General features: G+C 33.6%; 1 protein-coding gene and 1 long non-coding RNA gene across 5 annotated transcripts in view; one reads left to right on the forward strand and one right to left on the reverse strand.

Moving 5' to 3' along the window:
• Positions 1-25,083, reverse strand: part of LOC107071425 (uncharacterized) — an 82,054-nt gene that overhangs the window by 55,112 nt on the left and 1,859 nt on the right. The window lies entirely within an intron of this gene.
• LOC107071426 (uncharacterized) lies at positions 1,078-24,344 on the forward strand. Of its 2 annotated transcripts, none has more exons than XR_016176996.1 (4): positions 1,078-1,369; positions 1,462-1,558; positions 21,142-21,377; positions 21,493-24,344. It is a non-coding gene; the product is annotated as an uncharacterized LOC107071426 (long non-coding RNA). The 2 variants fall into 2 exon arrangements; XR_001476442.2 differs by lacking the exons at positions 21,142-21,377; positions 21,493-24,344 and adding exons at positions 13,016-13,395; positions 15,292-15,780.

Consider the following 25,083-nt stretch of genomic DNA (forward strand, 5'->3'; position numbering starts at 1 on the left):
GGGATGACGATGTATAAAATAAAATGAAATAAAAATTCTGTAAAACTGAAACATACTAAAGATTATAGTACAATATTTCCTGTAAATCATTTCTGAAGGCAGAACACACATTATCAAATATTACATCATAAAGAATCAATATTAAATATAACAAGAAAATGTATTAATCTATGAATATTGACTTAATTAAAAGTAAAAGTTATCAAATATTTAGGAAATGTACCAAAGTATGCAACTATTTGGTTGATAGTGCTTGCTTTATATTTTAATATATAAATTCAAGCAATATCAATTGTCTTTTACTATTTATCTAAAGTAGACAATAACTGTAACTGTAAACTCAATAAAAAAAAGGTGTACGTTAAAAAATATCTTTTATATTACCAAAAAACAACGGGACGACAAACTTTCGTGCGATCTCCAGGACGGACGCCATGAAAAGAACGTGATTGGCTGATCAGTTGCAGTCTTGTATTTCAAATGTGATCGTACAGAAACTCATTAATTAAATAAATAAAATAATATGATATATATAAAAAAATAACTGATTATAAAGTGATATATCTGATAATATAAGTTACAGAAAGTTATTAGAAAAATATTGTTAATTGATGGTTGAAAATAAATGAATATTTTCTTACTTGAAAATTAAAATTGTTGTTAACGTCTTATGCACGCACACTATCTTACTTCACGTCACGCCTACGTTACTCGTCCTTCTTCATAACCACGCTAGTCAAGTTTTATATGTGTGATAATTTATTTATTAAATAAATAGAATAAATAGAATAAAGATAATATATAGAAAAAAACTTTGTCGTATCGTAGAGAATAACACAATAACACAAGACGAGAATTATCGTAATAGACGTTTTTGAAAGAAATGACATGCGTGCCCTCTTTGAAAGCATTGAAATTAAAGCAGTAATTTAGTACCTAATCGATAATGTAGATCATTAATACGATTTCTTTATCGATACAAATTATCCGGATTAATTCTTTAAAGATGGCACACATATCAATGTTTTTTAAAGATATCACATTTGAAATACAAGACTGCAAATGCTCAGCCAATCACGTTCTCTTCATGGCGTCCTTCTTGGAGATTGCACGAAAGTTTGTTGTCCCGTTAATTTCAAGTTATTAACAAATATTTTTTAATGTCACTATCAAGTTTTGAATACGTGAGTGTTTCCGAAACGAGATATTCAAAAATTCGGAAGATATCCGTGAAAATAAAATCGATATTTGTCAACTAGTCCTACGAGTGTGAATTTTAGGTTACCGAGCATTGACAGAGTACTGTACGAATACACATTCCCAACCTTACTAGTGTGTTTACTTTTTGATCTTCTTCATATTTGCCAAGGTGTTTATCTCTTTTGTTTTTGTTGCGTAAAGAGTGAGGAGGAAAGAGAAAGAAAAATAATATGAATAGAAAATGTATATCTATATTTCCAGGAAATTCTTCGGGTAAAAGATTATACAATAACAAAAGCACAGCCGGTCGTTCGACACTCAAGGATGGATAAAAATCGTCATGATATTGTATATTTCGGTGAGTAAATATAAATTGAAAGCTTTTTCTTATCTATTTCGAATAATATGTGCCTCTAGGAGGATAACAATTCAAAAATATCCAAAATGAGGACCATACGTAATATATAATTATAAATATCATGGTGTTGTATAATTGTAGAGAACAGGTTTTATCTTTCACGCATTTCCGAAAAATATAACCATCCCAAATGAAGCTATTAATCGATAGGACGATCACGCAGAACTCTATGATCGACGATCAATCGATAATCATCCTAATCTAACGCTAATCTAACATTAGTGTTGCTCACTGTTGCTATTTATGTGTCTCTCTTGCTGTTACTTTATGATGGTCGCCTTTTCTTAATTATGATCATTAGAGGTTTGTTCCTTTGATCGTACCTTTTACAAATTTAACCTTCTTTTCTTAGATTTGGAAAGTTTCGAAGGTTAATTTGGTATTAGAAATAGATCTTTTTTATTTCTTTTCTATCCTAGCTAACAGGTGATTATGAAAGTTGAAGGTGTCTAATTGTCAGTTAGTTGTTTCATTTTATTTTCAACTATTAGAAACAGATTTATCTTATGAATTATGGTCTTGGTACTTAAAAAATTTTTTTTTTAGTTTTTATGAATTCCATTAAACAAAAGAAAAATTTCTACACATCCATGACGTTAGAATGAAATTTCTCGTAAAACTGTCAACGAGTTTAACTCTACAGGCCAAAGTTATGGGAAGGTTTACACGAATTACATCGTGAAAACAAGCTCTTTGAATGAATTCGAAACCGTGTCGTAAAGCGACAACTTGTCGTACAAGATGGGACTTCTTTTTTTAGGAGACTCCTTGAAAATTGTTGAGAATATAAAAGAGGAAGAGGATTATAGAGAGAAGGTAAAATGAAACTGAAATAAACAGGAGAAAAGATTGCTTTTATTAGTGAAAGAGAATTCTTTAGTTGACTGTTATTAATCGACGATTATCGAGTGATATCAAAAATTCGAAAGGGTGGACATCTTATTAACCAAATTGGCTTAAGCTGTTGTAAAAAGAAAATAATACGATCGTGTTGGAGCTTAACACATTCCGACCAAATTACAAGATCTTTTTCGCGACGAATTATTATTTCGAATAAAGAAATATTTGAAATATGTTGAATGAAGTTGAAGTTTTTTCTTCAATTTATTCTTTAAGATTAGACAGAAATCATTGTGACATCATTTTATTATTACTGAGAGTGATTAGTATAAGTGTTATGAAAAATTAGGATAAACGTTTGGTAGTAGAGAATGAATTGAAAAAGGGTGTTCAAAGGATGGCATAAAAGGATTGGTGTGTCCCTTTTTTACAAGAGTCTATAGAGTAAAGCTTTAAATGTATTGAAAACGCCACACAGGTTGAATCCAAAATCAGGTATTGTTAGACCCTTTGACTTCCCATCGCACCAAATGATGGATGAAACGAATCGTTCGAGTGACTCGAGTTTGAAACTCTAGTTCATCTGTTGAGGCTTAACGTCGACTTCCTGGGACTACAAAGTTTTAAATAGAACCTGTAAGTTCATCGAAGTTAGGCTTTACGTTATATATGTCACATTTATTTCTATATAAATATATGTTTGTGTATACGTGTGCCCGTTATGTGACGTCCGCGTCAGATAATAATTTCTGATAATAATAATAATAATAATAACGGACACGTGTATCGAGTGTCAGAGATATATTCGTAGGCGTAACGCAAATTTCGTTGCAAGCTTAAATGCAATGACAGGAATCCAATGATAAGTTCTATCTGCTCGACTTCAAATCGTGCTGTAAATCAATATTGCCTTGATGTTCTTTTAGAAAAATATCTTCAAATTGTTCACTGAAGATTTATCGTTACAAATTTTCCTTTTTGTTTGCTTTTGCATAAATCACTTCTCGATCATTTGATTTATTTCTACATTGTATAGAAATCATTTGTTAAATATTTAGAACGATGTTTGATTTATTATTATGAATTTTGTTTCAATTTAAAATGTGAAAGACACTTCCAAAAGTTTGAAAAACTACAAAACTGGAGACAAAAAAAATAGAAAAGAAAAAGAAGACAATAGGTGAAAGATTGAATTTGAAAATTTCGAAGAAAACGACATGCCTTGTGGCATCCTTTAAATAGAACTCATTCGAAATACGAGGATAGGGGTATAGAATTTCTCGTCTTGTAAAAAAAGGATACGACAGAAAAGGTTCAAAGGTGGAGACGGGGATGAGGAGTTTCGTGGTAGAATGGGGGGGGGGAAGGGACTAGGGGTTTTTAAGATCACCAGAGAGAAGAAAACAATTCCCATGGCAACCCTTTCCACGTGATTAATGTATGCAAAGATAGCGCAGGAAGGTGAGTTCCAAGTTTCTAGCCATGCCCATCCCCAAAATATTGGATTGTCCAAGTGGAGTATTAATTTTAAAAGTAGGGGATTGAAAAAAAAAAAAGGTTTGTGAAGAAAATAAAATACTCGAATGTACGAGAGTTCCCATTATAAATGCTCCTGGCTTTAGTTATCCATTGTTGAGTCACGCTAGGTGTGCTCTCACAAACCTGTAAATTCGAAAACATTTTCCTAGGGGGTTGGGCAAGGAAAAAAAAATAGAAGAAAGAAACGGGGGGGGGGGAAAGAAAAAAAGCAAGCCACAGGACGTCGCCTTCCTTCCCCTCTCTCCTTTCCCTCTCTCCTTTCCCTATCTTTCATTTTTCTCTTTCTATCTTTTTCTTCCCCTTTTTCATGAACAACACAGATCCGTCCGACAGAAAATCTGATTCTTTTCCTTTTTCTTGACCGCCTAACGTAAGACAGATGGGGTTTGTCGATAAAGAAATCGGTCCATGCTGATTTTTGGTAGATCCTAACTATACTGATTCTGCGCGTATCTACAAGTCTTAATGAGCTGTTAAGTTCATTTTTAAACTCGACCAGGTGACTAAGATGCTTCAAATATTTATTGGAATTCTCTTTAAAGATTTAGGTTCTCTTTCTAATCACTTTTCTTCATTTTTCAATCTTAATTAGGGAACAGTTAGTTTATTTATATTAACCGAACGATGATGTAAGAGTTGAATGAAATGAAAGTCAATTGACAACAAGTTTACATCACATATATTAAAAATAAACGTAATTTTAATGAGATACGTAATAAATTCACACATGTAATACTTTTGAAAGTATAAGGGTGAGCAGGAAAAATTGACATCTGAATCTTGTACTATCTTTAACAAAAAGAAATGCCGACTGTCGGCCTTAAATCCAAAGTCTCAACGGTTCAACGGTCCTCGCTGAGATTGATTAATTGAAGGTTAAAGGGTTCGGAGCGTTAAGTGGTTCAGTGAAACGTTCCTCCTTAACGCTAAAGTCTCTCGCTCTCTTGTTGGATGAGCCGGCATCGCACCATGGCTCATATATTTATGCGTGCGTGTGCGTGTGCGTGTGCGTGTGCTTCGTAGAGAATCAAAGCCGCTCGAAAGGAAGGACAAATAAAAGGAAGAGCAAAGGAAGAGAAAAGGAAGAGAAAAGAATGCGACCTCGACCGGTTACCGCTTGTTTCGTGTCAAAACACGACGCTAATGCATCATTAAAGGAACGCGCCCTGCCATGTCAATGTAGCGCCGGCCGGCTAAGGATTACTGGGACAGTTTATAATCGATTGGCTTATATATTTCGATAGATATCTTTCTTCTCTACGAACAAGTATACTAGTTCACATTACTGTTTTTCTAAACAACTTCTTCTCCCTATGTGTTCTATACAATTTTCTCTTTCTCCATTTATTCACGGTAGCCAATCTTTTGCATAATTCATCTCGCCAATCAGGAAATTTTCAACGTCGTTTCGTTTTTTTATTACATCCACATGATAGGAAAATAAATGATGCATGATTTCATCTTATAGTACTGTGCACATTTTCTTCTACAAGATTCTTTGATTCGTTGACTTTTAGTTTAAATGATATATAGGTTACAAGTTGGATAATAAAGATAGGTTCCCAAACTTTCTTCTTGATTGTCGGTTTTTTAGGCAGCAAAAGTATGACATAAATAAAGTTGTTATAAAAATAATAAGAATAATATTCTCGATCTCAGATAACGCATGAAGAGTATGAAAGTGTTGCAAAGGGGTTGTTTTAAAGGTGATAATGTGCAAGTACCTGATCGTAAATACCCGATGATAGTTATCCTTGTTTTGCATATCAGGTAGGATAAGGATACGAGGTTTGCTGAGGGGGAGTAGGGTTGTTGGAGAGAGAGAAAGCGATGAAATATCACAGCTGGTCTTATAAACGAGACAAGCAACCTCTAACGCCGCCCTGTTTTCTGCTACTTTGAAGTCTCGCTGTTTATAATCTGAAGAGCTTTAGGTGTTCCTACGTACGTAGAAATCGTGATAAATCTTTCGATCGGCAACACTTTGGTTGCTTGGGTTGGGTTATGTTCTTGATATCGAAGAAGAGAAGAAGAGGAAGAGAAGAAGAAGAAGAAGAAGATTCGCATCGCCAATGTCCAATCAGTACGAGTTGAGTCTAATTTAGAAAGTGCGACGCATAACGTATTACGATCGATCATGCCCTGTGGGCTTGGTTCAGTTCCTGGCTCCTCCAACACTTTCATGCACATACAAAAGAAAGCGAATTTGGTATCTGGACTCTCGTGAGAATAATCGATATTGGGTTGTGCTCGTTGTGTTCCCCTTTGGTACAATCCATGTACTACCTACCTAGAAATTACGAGTGAGAGTATCTTAAAGAATGCATCTCCTCAACCTACCAACTCTGCCTTCCTACCTGCCTTCCTGCCTGCCTTCCTGCCTTCCTGTACCTCTTACCGATTGGATATATCTACCCTTCTCGAGAAAAAAAGGGGCAGCAACGATATTTAAAGGGACCCACCCGATCGATTTGTCATTCATCAATGCCTACTCCCAAACGGAATATACATTGTTATCATACATATTTATTCTTTTTTATTGTATGTACATATTCAATCCGGTTCGTTATCCAATAGTAAATTTATCTTCTTTTCATTTTTTTTTTTCATTTTTTTCTTGCACTGATTTGAAATTTGTTGGTATTGTTGCTTTTTTTTTTTTTTTTAACAAACGATTCTTGTAGAAATAATTTCTTTGAAAATCTCTACAAATATTTGATTAATGTAATATAATTTGTAGAACATTATTTAGAGTATTTAATATAATTACAAATAACGTTAAGCATTAATCTCGCATATTGTTGATACTAAAAATAGAGTTGTGAGAGTTATGAGCTAATCCCATTCCAACGCTAATCTCTCAGTTAAACGCAATGGAATCAACGCTAGACGAGATCTAATGACATCTGTCTCACGCACAATCAGACGATATTATTATACTAGGAACTATGCCGTCTTTAATGTTACAGTACAACATGAACCTGATAGTCGTAAAGATGACGACGAGAATGATCATGATCGTGATCGTGATGATGATGATTATTATCATCATCATCATCATCATCATCGTCGTCGTGATCTCTCTTGTCTGTTACGCTACCGCATTCTTAAATGCATTCGACGTGCCACGTTGACGATGCCTTTCACTTGATTAGTGTTGCTTACGCTACTCCATCTTATTCTTTTTTGTCTTTTTTTGTCTTCTTTTAATTAACTGCAGGCGTCAATTAAAACACTTCTGAGCAAATTCATTGACAAGATAACTCTTCTTGAAATTGTATTCATTATTATGTTTCTACGTATCATCGTCATCATCCTCGTCCTTATTAACATTGTTTTAATCATTACTATTATTATTCTTATTATCTTAAAGAATGCATTGACGTTATAAATCAATATCAACTTCGTCACCGTAGCCTAATTTATTATGAAAGACTATCGCTAGCAAAAATCAAAAGAAAAATGAAGCTACAAGAATGGGATCTGAAGATGGGGGCCCTACACACCCCAACCCTTCTTCCTTTTGTGCTAGGGTTTGTGTCATTCCTGATATCGAATTTGAAATATTATCTAGTTGAAAAGTTTTCCTTCGAGTTTCCTGGTTGGTGGTCGATGGATATTATTTAATTTTTTTTCTACATCCAAGTGCTAATTCATGCTCCAATAATTTCATATTCAAATAGTTTACAAAAAAAAAAAAAAAAAACAAAAAGAAAGGAAATAATTGTAATTTAATTTCGGTTAGACAGCTCTATCCATTTTTTTCTTCCTAATTCTTTCTAATTCTTTCTAATCCTTTCTAAGACTTTTTAATCCCATTCTAACACTTGTATTTGTATTTCTTCTTATTTTTTTTTTTTTTTCTTCAAAGATGATAATACTTTTGTTGTTATTAAAATAAATACATAAGAGACGAGAAAAAGAAGGGGAGGGGGAAAAAGGAAAGTAAAAAAGGTGGCAGATGTCTGACAACTTTATGATCCTATCTTCTGAACCGAGCCCAGAAATGCCATAACTTGAAGTATAACATTGAAAATCTAGACGCAACCCCCCTACTGTTTTCATCCAGTTTTGTCCGTAGAAAAAAAAATATATATGGAATAAAACCTGTCACCCTAAAAACCTTATGTGCATTCCGTGGTTGCATTGTAAATTTGTAAAAAAACATTAGTGATGTTTATGGACACGATAGTCATGGCAGAAAGTTGCTTTAATTTGGAAATTTCTATGTCAAACGTGCACCAAGTTGTCAAGTATTTATTATATCATCGGTTTGAAATGATTTCAATAGAAAACCTGAATACAAAGTTGATTTCATTTTAATATTAAAATACGAAGAAACTTTTTCCCCGAGCTGATATAAATTAAATACAATCATATACGAGTGACGTATACGGATATGAAACATTGGTTTTTTTTTCTAATGATGAAAGTTAATATCAATGAGTAAAAGAAAGATGATTTTAAAACGTAATGCGTACTGATAACGATAGCGATAGCGATATACGCATAATCATTGACAAAAGACCTTGCCCGGAATAGTTGACTCGACTACGATAAAGAATTCGAAATGATTTTTCGCATGTTTGGTGAATTTTTGTACAGAGCTATCTTCAAATAATTTCACACTCACGTATTACAGTAATGTTCTATAAAAAGATTTAAACTCGCAGTTTGTTGAAAACAAAACCAAAAAATTCAATCAAACGATGAATGAATTATTGTTTGTACTTAAGAAAGTTTTGATCCATTAGGTCAGTGTAAAGTAATTTAAAGGAAAATAAAGATTGTAGGCCACACGCGAAGCTGTTAAACGATATCGCATGCGATTGCTCAGTCGCAATACATAATGACGGTATCGTGTTTTCTTGATGGATTATTTTAAGAAGCTTAACCTGACTCGATCATCCTAAAGTGCAGCACACACATCTTTACATTCCAATCGAATCTATTTTCGAAGTAATTCAAGTACCCGTTGCTTTCACAATTTATGTAATCTCGTGACAAGTATATAGGATGTTTCATAAATGCACATGTCAATACTCTACAAAGAATATATTTACAAATGTTTTATTGAAATGAAATGATGTTGAATTTTTCGTATTTAGATATGAACTCGCGAGAAGATGTAGTATTGTATTTGCTTCAATGAATAAGATTAAGAAGAGGAACAAGAAAAACAAACATGAATTCGTTTCTCGTGGGCGAGAAATGCAATAAAATGCGTGTGCATGTAATTACATGCATCTGATTAAAGACTCGACACGTGTCGAGCAATCTTTAATGACTTCGCATAAATGTTTAAGCCAATTAACCGAACATCGAGTAATACTCCAGCTACCTTTTTTTCAAAGATCTTTTTAGGGATTGAAAAACAATTGAAGCAAAGAAAAATCTAAATAATAAGTAAGCATAAAAAAGAATAATAAAAATCCTTCGAAGCAGTCGCAGTCGGTAAGAATCAAACTGAACTTTAAGCGAAGCCAAACTCGTCGTCGCTTTGGTGAAGTGACGGCGGTGTTCCTCATTGAGTCCGAGGTGCATGTAAATTTATTCCATTGAGGTGTGGTAAGACGTTCGACCGTGTATATCGTATACTTGGCTAACCAAGGAAGGGAAGCGAAGGGAAGGGAAGGGAAGGGGAGATACCATGGTAGACACCGGCTGCGTCAGAGTTTCCTCTTGCCGCCTCCACCTAAGTTATGTACCAACTCGTTCGTTCGGTCAGCCATGTCGGGTTCCTCTTCTCACGAACGACTACGACTACGACGACTACGACGACGACGACAACGAACGAGGACGAGTGGAACAGGAGGATGAGAATGTGCAGAAGGATGTGGACGAAAAGGACGATAAGGGGGAGAAACATTGCTGGACCACTTTCGCTTTCATGAAACCTTCGTCTCTTCTGCTGTTGTTGTCGTCATCCGATTGAGAATCACTCTTCTTCTTAACTTCTTTCTCTCGTCTCGTCTCGTCTCGTCTCTTTCAATGTCTTTCGTCGTCGTGACCAAAAGAATAATCGAAATCGAACGGTGATCGGTTTATCTGCTCTTCCAACTACGTGAACACGAGTGTTTCATTCTTCTCAGTGTGGATTTCAATGTGGGTGATTCATTGAGGTAGGCTTTTTTTAAACGTTTCTCTATGGTTTATACGTTTAGTGTAGGTTGTTTGGGATTTGTGAGTTGGATTGTTAAGTATATTCAGGATTTATGAAATTATGTATTTTAGATGAAGAAAATGTTTCCATTTGGTGTAGGTTGGTAGGGATTTTTTCATTAGATTCTTCATACTTTATTTTAAATTTGTAGAAATTTCGCAATAGAAGACCCTTTAAACCGAATTATAAAATATTTGAAATAAAATGTTTAACGTTTCAACATGTCATGCATTATTAGCAGATTATTCAAAAGTGAAATTTGAAACGGTCCTTAAAAAGATTGATGGGATAGAAAATCGATGTCGAGAGACTTCTGAGGATCTTAGGAAGACGATGACAAATAAGAGAGGCAAAAAGGACAAAAAAATATTGTTAAAAAAACATGTTAAATCCGTGGGATAGTCAGGAAGATGATGACTAGGCAAGGTCCAGTCTGTAGGCCGGAAGTGGTGGGTGCTAAAAAAACTGGAAGCGAAATTGGAGAGGCTAGCAGGCAGCAGCAGCAGCAGCACGTGTTTCTATCTCGCAAGAGAGAGTAGATCTTTAGGATCGATAGATCTAATTTATTGGACTTCTTTTTTTTTTTCGTTAAATAAAGAGGAAGAAAGATAAATAAATAGATAGATAGATAGATAGATGGATAGATAGATTAAGGTATATATAGTAAGTGGGGGTTGAACAAAGTTTTTCCGCATTGGCAAAGATTTTGCGTAGGACAGGACTACGAAATGCAACATCGATAAAGATTAGTTGGCCTGTTTTATCTTTTATTTCATCTAACCTGTACCTAACAAAGTATCCTGATCGAGCTCCGAAAGATAATAATCGTAAATCGAATCGAATCGATTCTAACGAAGACTTTCAGAGAGTCTAAAATGAATAACGGAAATCAAACTATCGTATATACAGGGTGTAGACCAAGGTAAGAGATTCAATTGAAGAATGAAGTAGCAAAACTATCAAAACTCTGTGGAATATTCTTGTACGAATAAATTGAGTTCTTACCATTTCCGACACTCTGTATATAGAGCAGTTATATACGATTAGAAATAATAAATACATTGAACTAACGCATTAAGTTCGTACATGCTAGCATTACATCTAACTAATACATCTAATTAATTCATATAATGCGTACATCGGACCAATACATTTGAAATAAAGTAATAATGAGAGAGAGAGAGAGAGAGAGAGAGAGAGGGAGTTTATTTTTAGAAATAATAAATATGCCTAATCAATAGGTCAAACATGACTTGATAACTAAAAGGATGTATGTGCATTTTATTTAACGATTAGAAATAATAAATATTGTACATGTAACCAAGACATATAGCAAATACAAGTGAGCAATTCATGTAACCAATACATATATAGGCCAATACATCCGACTAATACATTCTAAGAACATATGTAACTGATAGATTTGACTAATACATTGAACGAATGAATGCATAAACCAGTATAATAATCGTGAATGTAGAAATGAATTTAAAGGCACAACGATTGGAAATAATCGCGATCGCTCTTCTAGAGAAAACTCAAAGGGAAAGAGACAGTAAACAACTTAGGCATTATCCATCGACTACGATGGGGGATAGTAATTACGATTAAAGACTATCTTCAAACCGGTCCAACTCTCACTTACTTCTTCCACCTTTTTTCTATCCAACCTATATACGCCAACACATGCTCACACATGCATCCATGTATTGTATAGGAACATAACTCTACAAAGTACGCATTTATATAAAACTTTTATTTGCACTGAACCAACCAACCAACCATCCAACCAACCATCCAACCAACCAACCAACCAACCAGTCGTATAATAGCCGTTCCCCCCACTTTTTCCCTTATGACCACTCATCTCGGCTCCCTTTCCATGTTCAATTAGAAAAAGATCTACAAGGGAACTTTGTTCTCAAGTTCAATTCTAATCTCAATAATAAATATTAGATAAAGAATTACGTGTTAATGTAATCATGTAAAATAAATATCACACAAAGTTTCGGTTAGTTAGTTTAGATTTAATGGGAGGAAGGAAGGAAGGAAGAAAAAAGAAAAAAAGACACACTACTTTGGCGGGTTTCTAATCGAGTTGTTGCGAAATGTTGAATTTTCTTATCGAACTAACGCAAGTGATAACGAAATTCGAGTGTGAAAGACTACAAAAAATCTTAATGAACTGGGGATATCAAATTGTTGATAAGGTTCGGTTTATTTGAAATATCTTTCGTTCAAACGCAATCGTATATCTCAAATGAATTCTAAATTAGTATACCATTTGAATATATTTCTTGAAACAACCAACAAAAAAAAAAAAAAATTCGAAGGACAAATAAAAAATAATTTAATTTGTTCGTATTAAATGTTAAAAAAGGAAGGATTTCATTGTATATACATATATTTTTCTCGCACCTGATTTAACGGCGAAGAAAAACGAAGTCGTTGCCGCCTTAGGCCAAAGTGCCAGACCCAAAAGTGGTATGAAAGTGTGGGGGCAACGGAGGGGGGGTGGGGTGGGGGGTGGGAAGGGAAGAAGGGAGTAAGAAGGGAGTAAGAAGAAGGGCAAAGGAAGCGGCAAACTGGCACGCAGGACTTCGAACCAGACAAGCAATGCAGTATAACAACGGCAATACTGCTGACTGAGTGAGAGAAAGGAGAAAAGAATAAGGCGCCGGCAGGTAGTGGTTGGTAGTGGTTGGTAGTGGTTGGTAGTGGTTGCTGGTTGCTGCTTGATAGGCTGAGGGCTAATATCCTAACGCTATAAACGTGCTAAACTTTTTGGCCATCCGTCGTAAACACAAACTTTAATCACGTTTGCACGCAACCTTATGAGAATCCTTTCTTTACAGATGCTCCGACTGTTCTACAGGATGTAAAATAATGAAAAATTACGAATGAATGAAATATAGATAGAAAACTGATGGCCACAGGAAATAAGAAATGTAAAAAAGAACCGTTAGGTAAATAAAAAACAAAAAAAAAACCACACGACTGGCATGAATATGAATGAATGTGCCTATGGGGTGGAATAATTATAAAACTTAATTGGATCGTTCTATAATGGTAACCGACTAGAGAGTACGATGTCCCCCCTGTACTATGTCTCTTTGCTTTTCTCTTGTCCTCATGTTCTCAGCTTCTAAACCACCGTCATAGTCGTCGTCGTGGTTGTCGTCGTGGTTGTCGTCGTCTTCGTCATCTTCGTCGTCGTCGTTGAAGCACGTTCTCTGTAAGTAAGCCAGCGCCATCGTAATTCGTTCGAATTGCACGTACGCCAAGTTCCGCACACGCTTTATAATATCTCTCTCTTTCTCTCAAACTAACTTTCGTATACTCTCTTTCATTCTCTTCTATCTCTTAGAAAATCTCAAAGTATTTAAATGACAATTTTTCTTCTATTTATTTCCCTAAATTCATTTGCCCCTTCTCTTCCCCTTTCATTCATGTTGCATAACTCACACCTACACCCACTTTCACATACGTTCCTGTTCTCTCTGTTACACAATTCTTCAATGAATTCTCATTTCGAAATCACAAAGTTTTAATCTCGATTCAAATCTGGATTCCCTACAATCGATGTATTTTATCTTACACTTTTTGAAACTTTAAATTCCACGCTCTCTCTCTCTCTCATTCTGTCATTCAATTGCTGAATGAATTATCATCTCGAAAGTAGAAAATTTCTAATCTCGATCATTAATAATAATCTTTGACAAAATCAATGAACTATCTTTTCTATTAACACAAACATCATAGAAGGAAAAGAACTTTAAATGTCTGGTCTCGAAAAAAAAAGAAAAAAAGTAAGAGACACGAGGTCGTACAAATTTTCTTTGAAGTCGCCGCAACACTAAACGCAACGAATAAGCACATATATATATATATATGTATATGTATATATATATATATATATACTTACTTATTTACTTATTTACTTACTTACATGCATGCATGCATATATTTATGTACGAGGTGTGCGAGACGTGCTCGAAATGCCGATGAAGTTTTGCTACAAGAGAGGTATAGTCAATGCGGCGAGAAAATTAGGCTTACGTTTTTTTTTTTTCCTTTTTTTTTTTTTCTTTTCTTTTTCGAACATATCTCATTCCAACTCATATACATGCAAGTACAGTAGGACCTCGATTAACCGGTTCGCGTTTATCCGATGTCTAAAGTAACACGTTCTTTGCCATGTGTACCGTATCCGGTGCACGCTCAAACAACTCATTTCTACGTCAAATTGTCTCATATGATTTATTCGATATATTTTAGTGAGTACTGTTTTCGGTACTTACCAAAGTAAGTCAGTCTTACTTTGCACGTGCATCATCCAACTAAACCATAAAATTAGCCATTAAAGAGAGTTCAATTTGAATATTCATGTAGTAAGTAGTTTACAATTAGTTCAATCTTTTTAATTGATCGAACACAATTGAATTGACAAATTTATTATTCAATGAATTTAATTAAAACGTATCAATCGTATTTGTCATCTCTCCCATGCATATTTGTTTTTCAATCACGTCAAGGAAATATAACTTGTGACGAGTGTATTGAATTAAAAAAAAATCCTATCCAAATTTGTCTACCAGTTTCTACTTTGACAAATAATTTCCCATATGATTTAAAATTAGATACCCAATGAATAAAAATTTAATATAGTATATTTATAATATATAGATATAACTAAATACATAAATATACGTGTATTAAAAAGCCGATTATTATAGAACATGTTTTCCCATAAACATCCTCATAAATTATTTATAAAACTTTAATACTTGGGACACCCTTAATATTAATCAGTAAACACGTCTCGCGATGCAATCTATAATAATATTAATAATAATAACAATAATAATAATGATAATAATAACAATATTGATATTCAATCAGGTTTTGCAGCGTTTTTATCGTCTCGTTATATTACCCCCGTTTTAAAGTAACGTTGCGACATATTTACTCTCGGTTGCCTTGTTTTATAGTTATCAAGGTCGTAATTTAGGTTACAGCTTATCGTTTCACTACTTCTCTTTCTATCTCAACATCTATCTTTGCATCTCTATCTCTATGTTGGTCTGTTTGGATATGCTTGTAATATGCAGTAACGATATGCTTGTTCAAGGTGTACAGTGAAAGCGACGTTCGACGTTGACTACAACATTCAATGAGATCACCTTTAGAAGATTCGAGTTTCCGATCGATATAAACCTATATATGTGTGCACTATTCGATCTATCGATCGAAGCAATTATGCATAGCTTAATGTTTTCAAACGTAATCAACAATTTCATTTGCTATACTTGCTCATTAACAAACTTTCACGAGTAGAAATAATGATCAATGCAATTCTAAAAACAGATATTCTGTTTCAATTACATTTTCACAAGTAACTTTGAAATGATTGAATATGATTCTTCTTTCCATATATTTATTAAAAATTCATACAATCGATTGCATATGGATTTTTATCATTTTTTGATTCATTTCACTAATCTTGATTGTCACATGAAAAAAAAAAAAAAAAAATAAAAACCAGTTATGCTGATCAAATAAATTTCCTAATCAATTAACATTTTATCTGAACATATTTACAAGATAATATAGACGTTTATAAATCTTCATAGAGAAATATTAATAAATCGATGAATAGACGTAAAAATGATTTGACATGAAAAGAATCATCAAACGAATTTGAAGAAGTCGCTGACAAATTAGCGTAAGAATTTACTAACTAATTAACATAATCGGCTTAAATAGAATATACATAATAAATACATATATATATATATGTACCACTTATACAGGATGTCTTAATAGTTTATCAAACAATCTGCAGAAACATATTGAACAAATGTAAAGATCTTGAAAGTAAATGATTTCAAATGATACGATCAAACAGGTCATTTAAATGGGTTTGAGAACAACAAAATTCTTTCGACAAAAGTTTTTTTTTTTTCATAGAATTGTAAATAAAGGAGGATATTTAATACCATTTAATTGACACCTTGTATAACTAGTTAACTTACAAAGATTTTCATTTATTATGAAAAGAATCAAATTTCAAATTATACTTGGCATTAATCTTCGTACCTCTCCAACTTAAAAATACGAATTCTATTCTTTACGATTATGATTATTATTATTATTATTATTATTTTATGCAATATATAAAAAAAAAAGGATAGAGAGGGTGAGTGATAGATGATGAAGAATATAAGAAAAAAAAAAGAAAAAAGAGAGTCCGTCATCTGGCAACACGGTTCAACTATGAAGGTCGGTCAATGGCCAACGATGGCTAACAGACTCGAGAAGAGTAAAAAGATGAGGAGAGTAGGAGTGAGAGAAAGAGAGAGAGAGAGAGAGGAAGAGAGGAAAAGGGGTTGAAAGAAAGAGAAAGGGCGACAAATAACTCGAATGATGATACAAGAATATCGTTACGATCAATTGCTACTCGTGCACTCGACACATTCAACAGCCAGATGGTATATGTCTCATTGCACGTGCATCCGCGAAAAAAAAAAATCATGTGAGAGAGAGAGAGAGAGAGAGAAAGTGATGGACGATATACAGCCTGGTGTTTGTCAAATCCTAACGAGATTATATACCGGTTATGCTTGTGTGTTGTTGCATTATGCTTGTCAGACATATGTACTTGTAAGCAAAGAGGGAGGGAGGGAGGGTATACGTGTTTAGTTTTTTTTCATTTTCTACAATTTATTTTTATACCTTACATTCCTTCAGGAATATTCGCAAAGATGGATATTTTGGAATGAATAGAAATACATTTATTTGTCAATTAAGGAATAGAAACTATTAGATCTTATATTGATTTGTCTCGTTGATAAATATTCTTGTAATACTTATAATCAATGGTTATCTTGAACGATATTAAATAATAATTAACAGAAACTCGACATATTGTACAATAATTTAATATTATATTATTCGTAGAAATGTTATCGTTAGCCTCCTTTTCTAATCTTCAAAGAACGTTTTACATTTCTATATAGAGGTGTATATCTATATACGAATAAATGTACACACATACACATTTAATCTAATTAATACTAACTATAAAGAAGATGAATAATTAATCAGTTATCTCGAATAATTTGTCACATAAATCATGCGAAAATTGATCGACGATTAAGAACAAGAGAGAGAGAGAGAGAGAGAGGGAATAATTATTGATAACATTCATTCATTTATGCTATCCAACAATAGAAATAAACAAATCTTATTAAATATATGAAAATGCATGCGTAAGAATTAAAGTAAAAGTTTATCTTCTTATATGGGGTACAATTTGAATAACTTTACCCTAGGTAATAAAATAAAACGAGGAAAAAAAGGAAAAGTAAGATAATTCAGATTATCCAGAAGGGATCTTCGATATCGATCGTTTTTAATCTCGATAATACACCGAGCTGGTTTTCTTCCTAACTCGATCGAAGGTCATTGACACCAAATTCCATGTTCCATCTCTCTTTCTCCGTTCGTTCGTTCGTTCGTTCGTTCGTTCATTCGTTCGTTCATTCTTTCTGTTTCTTTTATATTTCACTCGGCGCATGACGCGGGGCCCTGCACGATTCTATACGTTTGACATAGTTTTTGTTTTTTTTATTTTCGGAACGAGAATTCAAAGGAGATAAAAGGGACTAATTATGGTCCTACACACTGTCTTCAGCATACTCTTTAGGTTCTTCTTCTTCTTCTTCTTCTTCTTCTTCTTCTTCTTCATCATCCATTTCCAAGTGAAGAAATGATAGCCCTTGGAAACGACTTAATCGTTACGTTTCGGAATAGCTGTGAACTAAACTATAGATAAAGGAACTTTAAATTAAACACAACGCAACAACAGCAAAAAAAAAGAAAAGAAAAAGAAAAAGGTAGAAAAAAAGATGAGCACTTTGGTGTTTTTTCTTTGATAAAAGAAAATACCATCTTGATACTTATTGTTATTGCCATTGGCCATTTGATATTAGCATAAAAACAGTGCAAGTAGGTACAATTAATAAATGTTGAAATAATGAATGACGATCACTTAAATCACGATAATAAATTGTAAATAAATTCTAAAGAAAAAGTGAATTGTTCGAGTACTTCTCTCTCATACGTTTAATTGAATTTAAAGTCGAGACACTTTCGCAACGAGTTAACGACCGATCTATGAGATCTATTGCAAAACTAGACGAGGGACAGGAGACAGTGTGCTGTGCTGCTCTTAATGTTAGACATCTAACACTCTGTGTATGCACTCGAGACGAACAGTAAACGTTTAAATAGTATACAGTAGAAGAACGAGACAAAGAGAAATTGCTATGGTGGTAAGTATAACCTAACAAGATAACAATCTTGTCGAGAGTCAACATTTTTATTTTCTGATGGTTACAAAATCTTCTTATAAAGTGATCAAGTCAATAAGAATTCAATCCTACAAAATATTACATTTGAAATGATTTTCAGCAACGGTGCCATCATATAGTCTTGGATCCTCTTGACAATTTTGTCAACTATTCATTCTGCTCATCGTTTTTTTTTTTTTTTGTTGTTGTTCTTTCTAATACGAAGTTTTGAAGAATGACGGTATTGCTAATAAAGACTCTTTCGTATTCTCGTGTTTATGAGCGCATATACGCGTCTAAAGTTCTCCAAGTGCGAGGTCAAGAGCCACTTAAGAACACTCCGATGCACATCCAACTACTTGTTTCTTTCTCTTTCGTTCTTACTCTTTCTTTAACTCGAGATAGTTCTCTCGACAAGAATCTTAATCTCAAGTTTCTGTTCACACTGCGTGAAAGTCTCTCTCCTGGGACACCCTATCGGCATACTAAAAAGAAAAAAAAAGAAAGTCTGGTACGATGATGGATGAGCATTTCTTGATGGACAGGGTCTCTCTCGAGAAGAAGAAGAAGAAGAAGAAGAAGAAGAAGAATGGGATTGCACCCTTTCGTTATTGAAACTGTCTCATTGCTGGTCATAATAATCGTCTATTATGGTCCAAAATAGACTTCCAACTGGCAGTTTATTAATAAAATCTAGGCCTCCTTTCGTAACTTTTGTTTCAGTCTTTTATTATGATTCATCATTAAATCAAATTCTATTTCATTTGATTATCATTATATATAAAGGATGTATTTAATAAAAAGATAAATTTAAAGTGCAAAACCTATATAATCTAATAAAATGCAATACTATTTATGTCATATATCCGATAATATAATATTTTTTTTTGTTTTTATCTAAAAAAAAAAGCGAGTAAAGAAAATTATATTAGATAATTGTACACTTATCTACAACCTGTCTCAAGATGATAAAATAGAAAAAGTATCTAACTAGTCTGCTCATAATGACTCATTTCTCTCTTTCTATCTTTCTATGTACTAGTTATATTGTTAGTAACTACCTACGTTTACAACGAACGACACGCTTTATAAACGTGCCGGATGTCTACAACGCTAGTCGCAATACTCAATTCTTCGATAAGCATTGTCATCGTTAACAATGAAACGAGTAGAGTATACCGTTCAATAGAGAGAGAGAGAGTACAACTTTCCTACCAAGATTACTAATATTTCAAACCTATTTTTTTTTTTTTATTTGAAACCACGTGCATAATAAAATGTCAGAAAATGTAAAAAGTTTGCAGCATCAATAATTTTTGTAATTAGCAACCCCATCACCCACCGCACTTGTTTTTCTCAGTACACTACCCTTGGTGTGTAGCACTGGGAAAAATGAGAGAGTGTTGGCTCGTTACACAGCACTAAACTTTTATATTCATATACAATACATATTTATTCTGTATGCATATATAGTATAATATATGTATAAAGATATAAATAATAGTTAAACGTGATGTCTTGAAGACGCCAAGTGGGACGTTAAGAAAACCGCAATTTATCTTTCCTACAAACATTTTTGTCGTCTTTTTTATAGTTCTACTCTATAACATTACTTCCGCAATAACGTATGAATGTTTAAAGCACACCGTAACTTCCCTCCTCCCTTACCAACATCTAAAGTTCAAGATCCGAACTTCCTCTATTTTTATAATCACGCGTGTTTGCATAAGCGTGTTTAAAATATATATATATATATAAAAGCAAAAGGATAAATTTCATACCGACGATGTTAGGATTTAATGAACGATGTCAAAACTGATCACCAGGACACAATCTTCTATCATATAAATCTCGAAATAAGAAGATTACAATCAACATATTACAAGAGACTCTACTTTGACCTAAGGTGCAGCCGAAAATTCTAACACGCGTGCACACATAAATTCAATGGGAACAAATATTAAAAGGAGAATACAGGATCCTATATGGTTTGACATGAAGCACTAAGAAGCCACACCTTCTTCATTTTTCTTTTTTTCTCTCTCTCTCTCTCTCTCTCTCTCTCTCTCTTCATGGAATTTTGTACAAATGACGATTTTTCATTTTGATTTTAGGTTGAATTATTCGATAGTATTCATGAAATACTACTTAACATTTGACATAATAAAAGGGAAGAACGAACAGTATAAGTTTGTTGTTATCTTGAGTTTAACATCGGTAAAAAGCTTATCAAGTTGTTTGCTACTTTCTAACAGTGATAATGGTGGTGCGAGTGTATAATGAACTATTAGTAGAACCTAAATGTAGACACAGGTTTTATCTATTTCTTCAAGTAACTAACTCGAAATATGACAAGCTTATCTAAAAGATCACACAATCTTTTTCGCAAGTCACTCGAAATGGTATTACAAAGTTGAGTATCACGACTCGAGATTAGTTTGAAAAGATACAAATGTGTACTATATCTCATTTCATGTACTAACATGTTAGTTAATTGGAAAATTTCGTTTGCAATATAGTTAGATGTAAACAGTGAATGAAATTTGAAACGTGTCGCCCCACATATGCAATCCAATTGTTTCAACGTAGGGTATAACATTTAAATGTCTCATGTAATATTCGTAAAGAAAGGTTTCCAGTGTTAAACAGCACTCACTCGGAGAGAGAGCACACACAAGTCGTGCAACGAACGTCTCGGTGACGTCAACTTCGATTACAGCCAAATTCAATGGCAAGGTCTTTGGCCCCAGCCAGATCTCCTGGTGGTATTAAGGTCAAAGACAGCAAGAGCCTTGCCGACTCGTCCGACCGCCACCAACCAGCACTGCAAACCAACGGAAAAAAAAAGTCTCGTGCTGTACCGGTAAGAAAACAATTCATTTGTTCAATTATTTATATCCATAATCTATATTTTGCAAAGTTACATTCTGTTCAATTAGAATTTCAAAGATAATCATTGACTTTTTTTCTCATTCAAGATCTTTGATAAGAAATGGTTGGTAATCCTAATTTTATGCAAGTCCTCGACCATGTCTGTGACGAAGGAACGAAGGAACGAACGAAAGAAGGGCCTTTCGTCAGATAATACTCGTGGTCAGGGTTAACATAGCGTGGGCGCGAAAGGAAGGAGATAAATCATTGACATGCGCTTGCACAGCACCAAACGCCGCGCATGTTTACCCGCCTACGGATATTAACGATCGTTTCTAATCCATCGTCTTGGACTAAAACCAGCCAGACACTTTCGCGATCTTCCAAGCCACTCGAAAGCCCTCGTCACTATCATTGATCTTTACAAAGAAAAAAAGAAATCAACCTAGGCGATGAAGGATTCAACGGGGGTATCCAACGGGATCTCTAAGAATAAATGGTGTATATTAAACAACTTTCTTCCTATTTCTATGATCAAATGGAACTATTTTAGTTGTCATATGACTAGCTGACCCAACAACATTTCCTTTCAAATTATTGCGGAACTAATAGCTGTATTCCTTTTGTATCCCATCCATCCCTCATCTCTATCAGCGATGTTGAAGGAAAAAAGAAGAAAAAAGGGATAAATAAAATGATAGTGTGAGGAATAGGGTGAGAATTGTACATATATACCAGATCGTTTATTGGAGTATAAGCGTCACGAATCTTGATAGGGCTTTTGCACCTGTAATAACAAGTCCAAGAGATCATCGCGTGGGCCGAGCTCTACGGATAGTAAGAAGTGTTGTTGCATGTGCGTTAGTGTAGTTGTGATCTTCGATCGATACGTTAAACCTCCTATCTCTTTGTCGGATTAATCCTGTTCCTTTACAGCATCCCTTTTGCCGATAAAGTCGAGATAAACAGAAACTTGCTAAGAAGCACGGTGAAAGTGATCGTAATTTTTTCTATGCCTATTTTTTTTTTTTTCCCCCCATTTTATTTCTTTGAAATCGATCGAATAAAATGTAAGTTTAATCTTGTCCCCCTCCCTCTGTTTCAATTGGAATTTCAATCCAATTCTTTTTTATACCCTCTGGTAAATCTGTAAATTCCAAGAAAAATTAATCGACAAATTTATCGATACTATAAAAGGAAATGATAATTAATATGGCATATAAATTGTATTAGCAAAGCAATCATATCAAGTCTAATAAATATTACAACCTAGTCAAATACCAACTTAATAGATAAGAAAACTGAAGGTATTTTTTAAGATACGATATCGTTGATCATAAATATAACATAAATCTCGAAATAATCCAAACACAGTGATAGAAAATTTCTATTTAATATGAAGTTTCCACCGACAAGGTTTTAACCCGATTCCTCGAGTTTTTAATGTTCTTTCTTTCTTTCTTTCTTTCTATTTTTTCTTTTTTTTCGTTTTTTCGTTTTTTCGTTTTTTTTTTGTTCGCTTCCTCAACGCGGCGACATTTCTTACGTCAAACTATAATTCAAGCCTCATTTTCTCTTATTCAAGGCTCATTTTCCATCCACGCCCTAACTCAAAGCAGGAACTGAACTACCTGCTTCTTCAGCAGCAAAAGCAACCGCACCATTTGAAATGCCTTAGGCATTTACGATATGACGTATTTCTTAGATAAATGCCACTTACTTAGAAACATCTAACCAATAAATATTATTAAAGTGACTTTTGTGCTTACTGTGCAATTTATGTTAATATCACTTCATGTTCTCCTTAAACTTCATTATACAGAGCGTAGTAGTACTATTAAAAATGTAACAATAATTAATAGACGAGGAGTTTTAGAAAAAAAAAAAAATCATTTGAAATGATATAAATCACGTATCCATTTATTTAATCGTTAAATTATGATTTATTTATTATTCAAAATAGGAGATTTCTACGTCGATATGAATAAAGATAAACCACCGTACAAAGTGTTATACTTAATTTTTTTTCGTATTGTTTTTTGAAATTTGAGATAAAAAATAAATATAGAAGATAAATCATTCCAAGTCGAGGTGATATTCCTATCGATGATAGAGAATTTACATATATGATATAATGAAATTAAAAGAATTCTAAAAGGCATCTGCTCGAACTAGTTAGCTTGATATGCCATAAGTGGCAGCTCGTGAACGCCGATTACTATAGCTGATAAAATACACGCTTTACCACGTATCTCGCGTGGAAATAAAATCACTTCAACACTTATACAGATTAAACATTTTATTACTTTTCTTTCTTTTTGGTTTTGTTTTGTTTGTTTGTTTGTTTGATCGAACAAACCTAACAGAGACACAACAGCCTAACTTTATGTAATATTTGTATATCATATTCGTTACTACAAATATATCCAAATGTATATTAAAATATTGTCACATTTCAGCAAAAGTAAATTTGAAAATGAGTAGTAGTAGCAGCAGCATTTGTGAAACATCTTGTAGATATTATTTAAAAAGATGGAGGTAGAAAGCTGAGAGAGCTGTGAGATGTTGTCTACCTACGCTCGTATATACTTATGAGCTTCGTTAGTTCGTTAGTACGTGCGTGCTAACGCGTTACAAATGCTAGCCTATAGAAATCGTTCGTTTCTTGCACTCCTTCTTCTTATATTCTTAAAAAGATACAAAGAGAAGAAGAAAGAAGAAGAAGGAGAAGGAGTAAGCAGCAAATATACAGAAGAAACACGCCAAGTATAATAGTTAATGCACATTATGTATATACCTATTTAAGTATACCTTTATTGTTAGAACTGCCAACTATAATTCGTTACCAGCTAGCTACCGCAAAACAATGTTCGAAAATAAATCCAACAAGAATTGACAAACTTTTCCTTCGAAACAACCTACTCCTTTTCAAATAAATCAGAAAGAAGTATGACCACCCTTCTAACACTGTCAATATACGCGAGTACTATTTTTAACTAAATGAGACTTGTGTTAACTATTTTTCTCTTTATTTCTTTGTTTTCTTTTTATTTCTTTGTTGTGAAGAGAGTTTAAAAAAAAAGATGATGCATGTAGTAGTAATAATGAACACTATCATCTTCTTGTTATTATTTTTATTCATCCGATAGTTATCATCGTGGGAGATGATGATAATTACTCTCTCCGCGGTACTCTATTAATTAGCAAACTAATTGTCCTAGCCCATAGTTGGATATCTATACCTAAGTTAAGAAAAAAAAAATAAGTAACACTAATTGCTCAGGGTAAAATCATCAAGAGATTCTTTTCCCCTTCATCGTTTTTTTTTTCTTCTTCTTCTTATGGGACAGGGTTTCTAACGAACCTTCTATGAAATACTTTTTCTTATTTTATATGATGAGTCTTGGAATAAAGTTCGTTCGCTTATTATACTTGCTCTGTACTTGCTCTGTCTTATCATGGTGTAATTATAACGAGTACATAGGTGTCTGTCTAATCACCTTATTAATTTGTTCATCAATTCTAATGATTATCGTCGTTAACAATTCTTTTCATTATTATAAACAACACGCGAAATAATACAACAATATAACCAAATTCTTCTGGTATTATTTATAGATTATACAAGTTGTTTTTTTTTTCTTTTTTTTTCTTTTTTCTACGCTTAACCGTTACGTTTTCAATCATTTTCACCTGCC

The sequence above is a fragment of the Polistes dominula genome, unplaced genomic scaffold (genome assembly GCF_049000335.1).
Source record: "Polistes dominula isolate Pdom_NZ unplaced genomic scaffold, Pdom_raw_medaka contig_75, whole genome shotgun sequence".
NCBI classification, from domain to species: domain Eukaryota; kingdom Metazoa; phylum Arthropoda; class Insecta; order Hymenoptera; family Vespidae; genus Polistes; species Polistes dominula.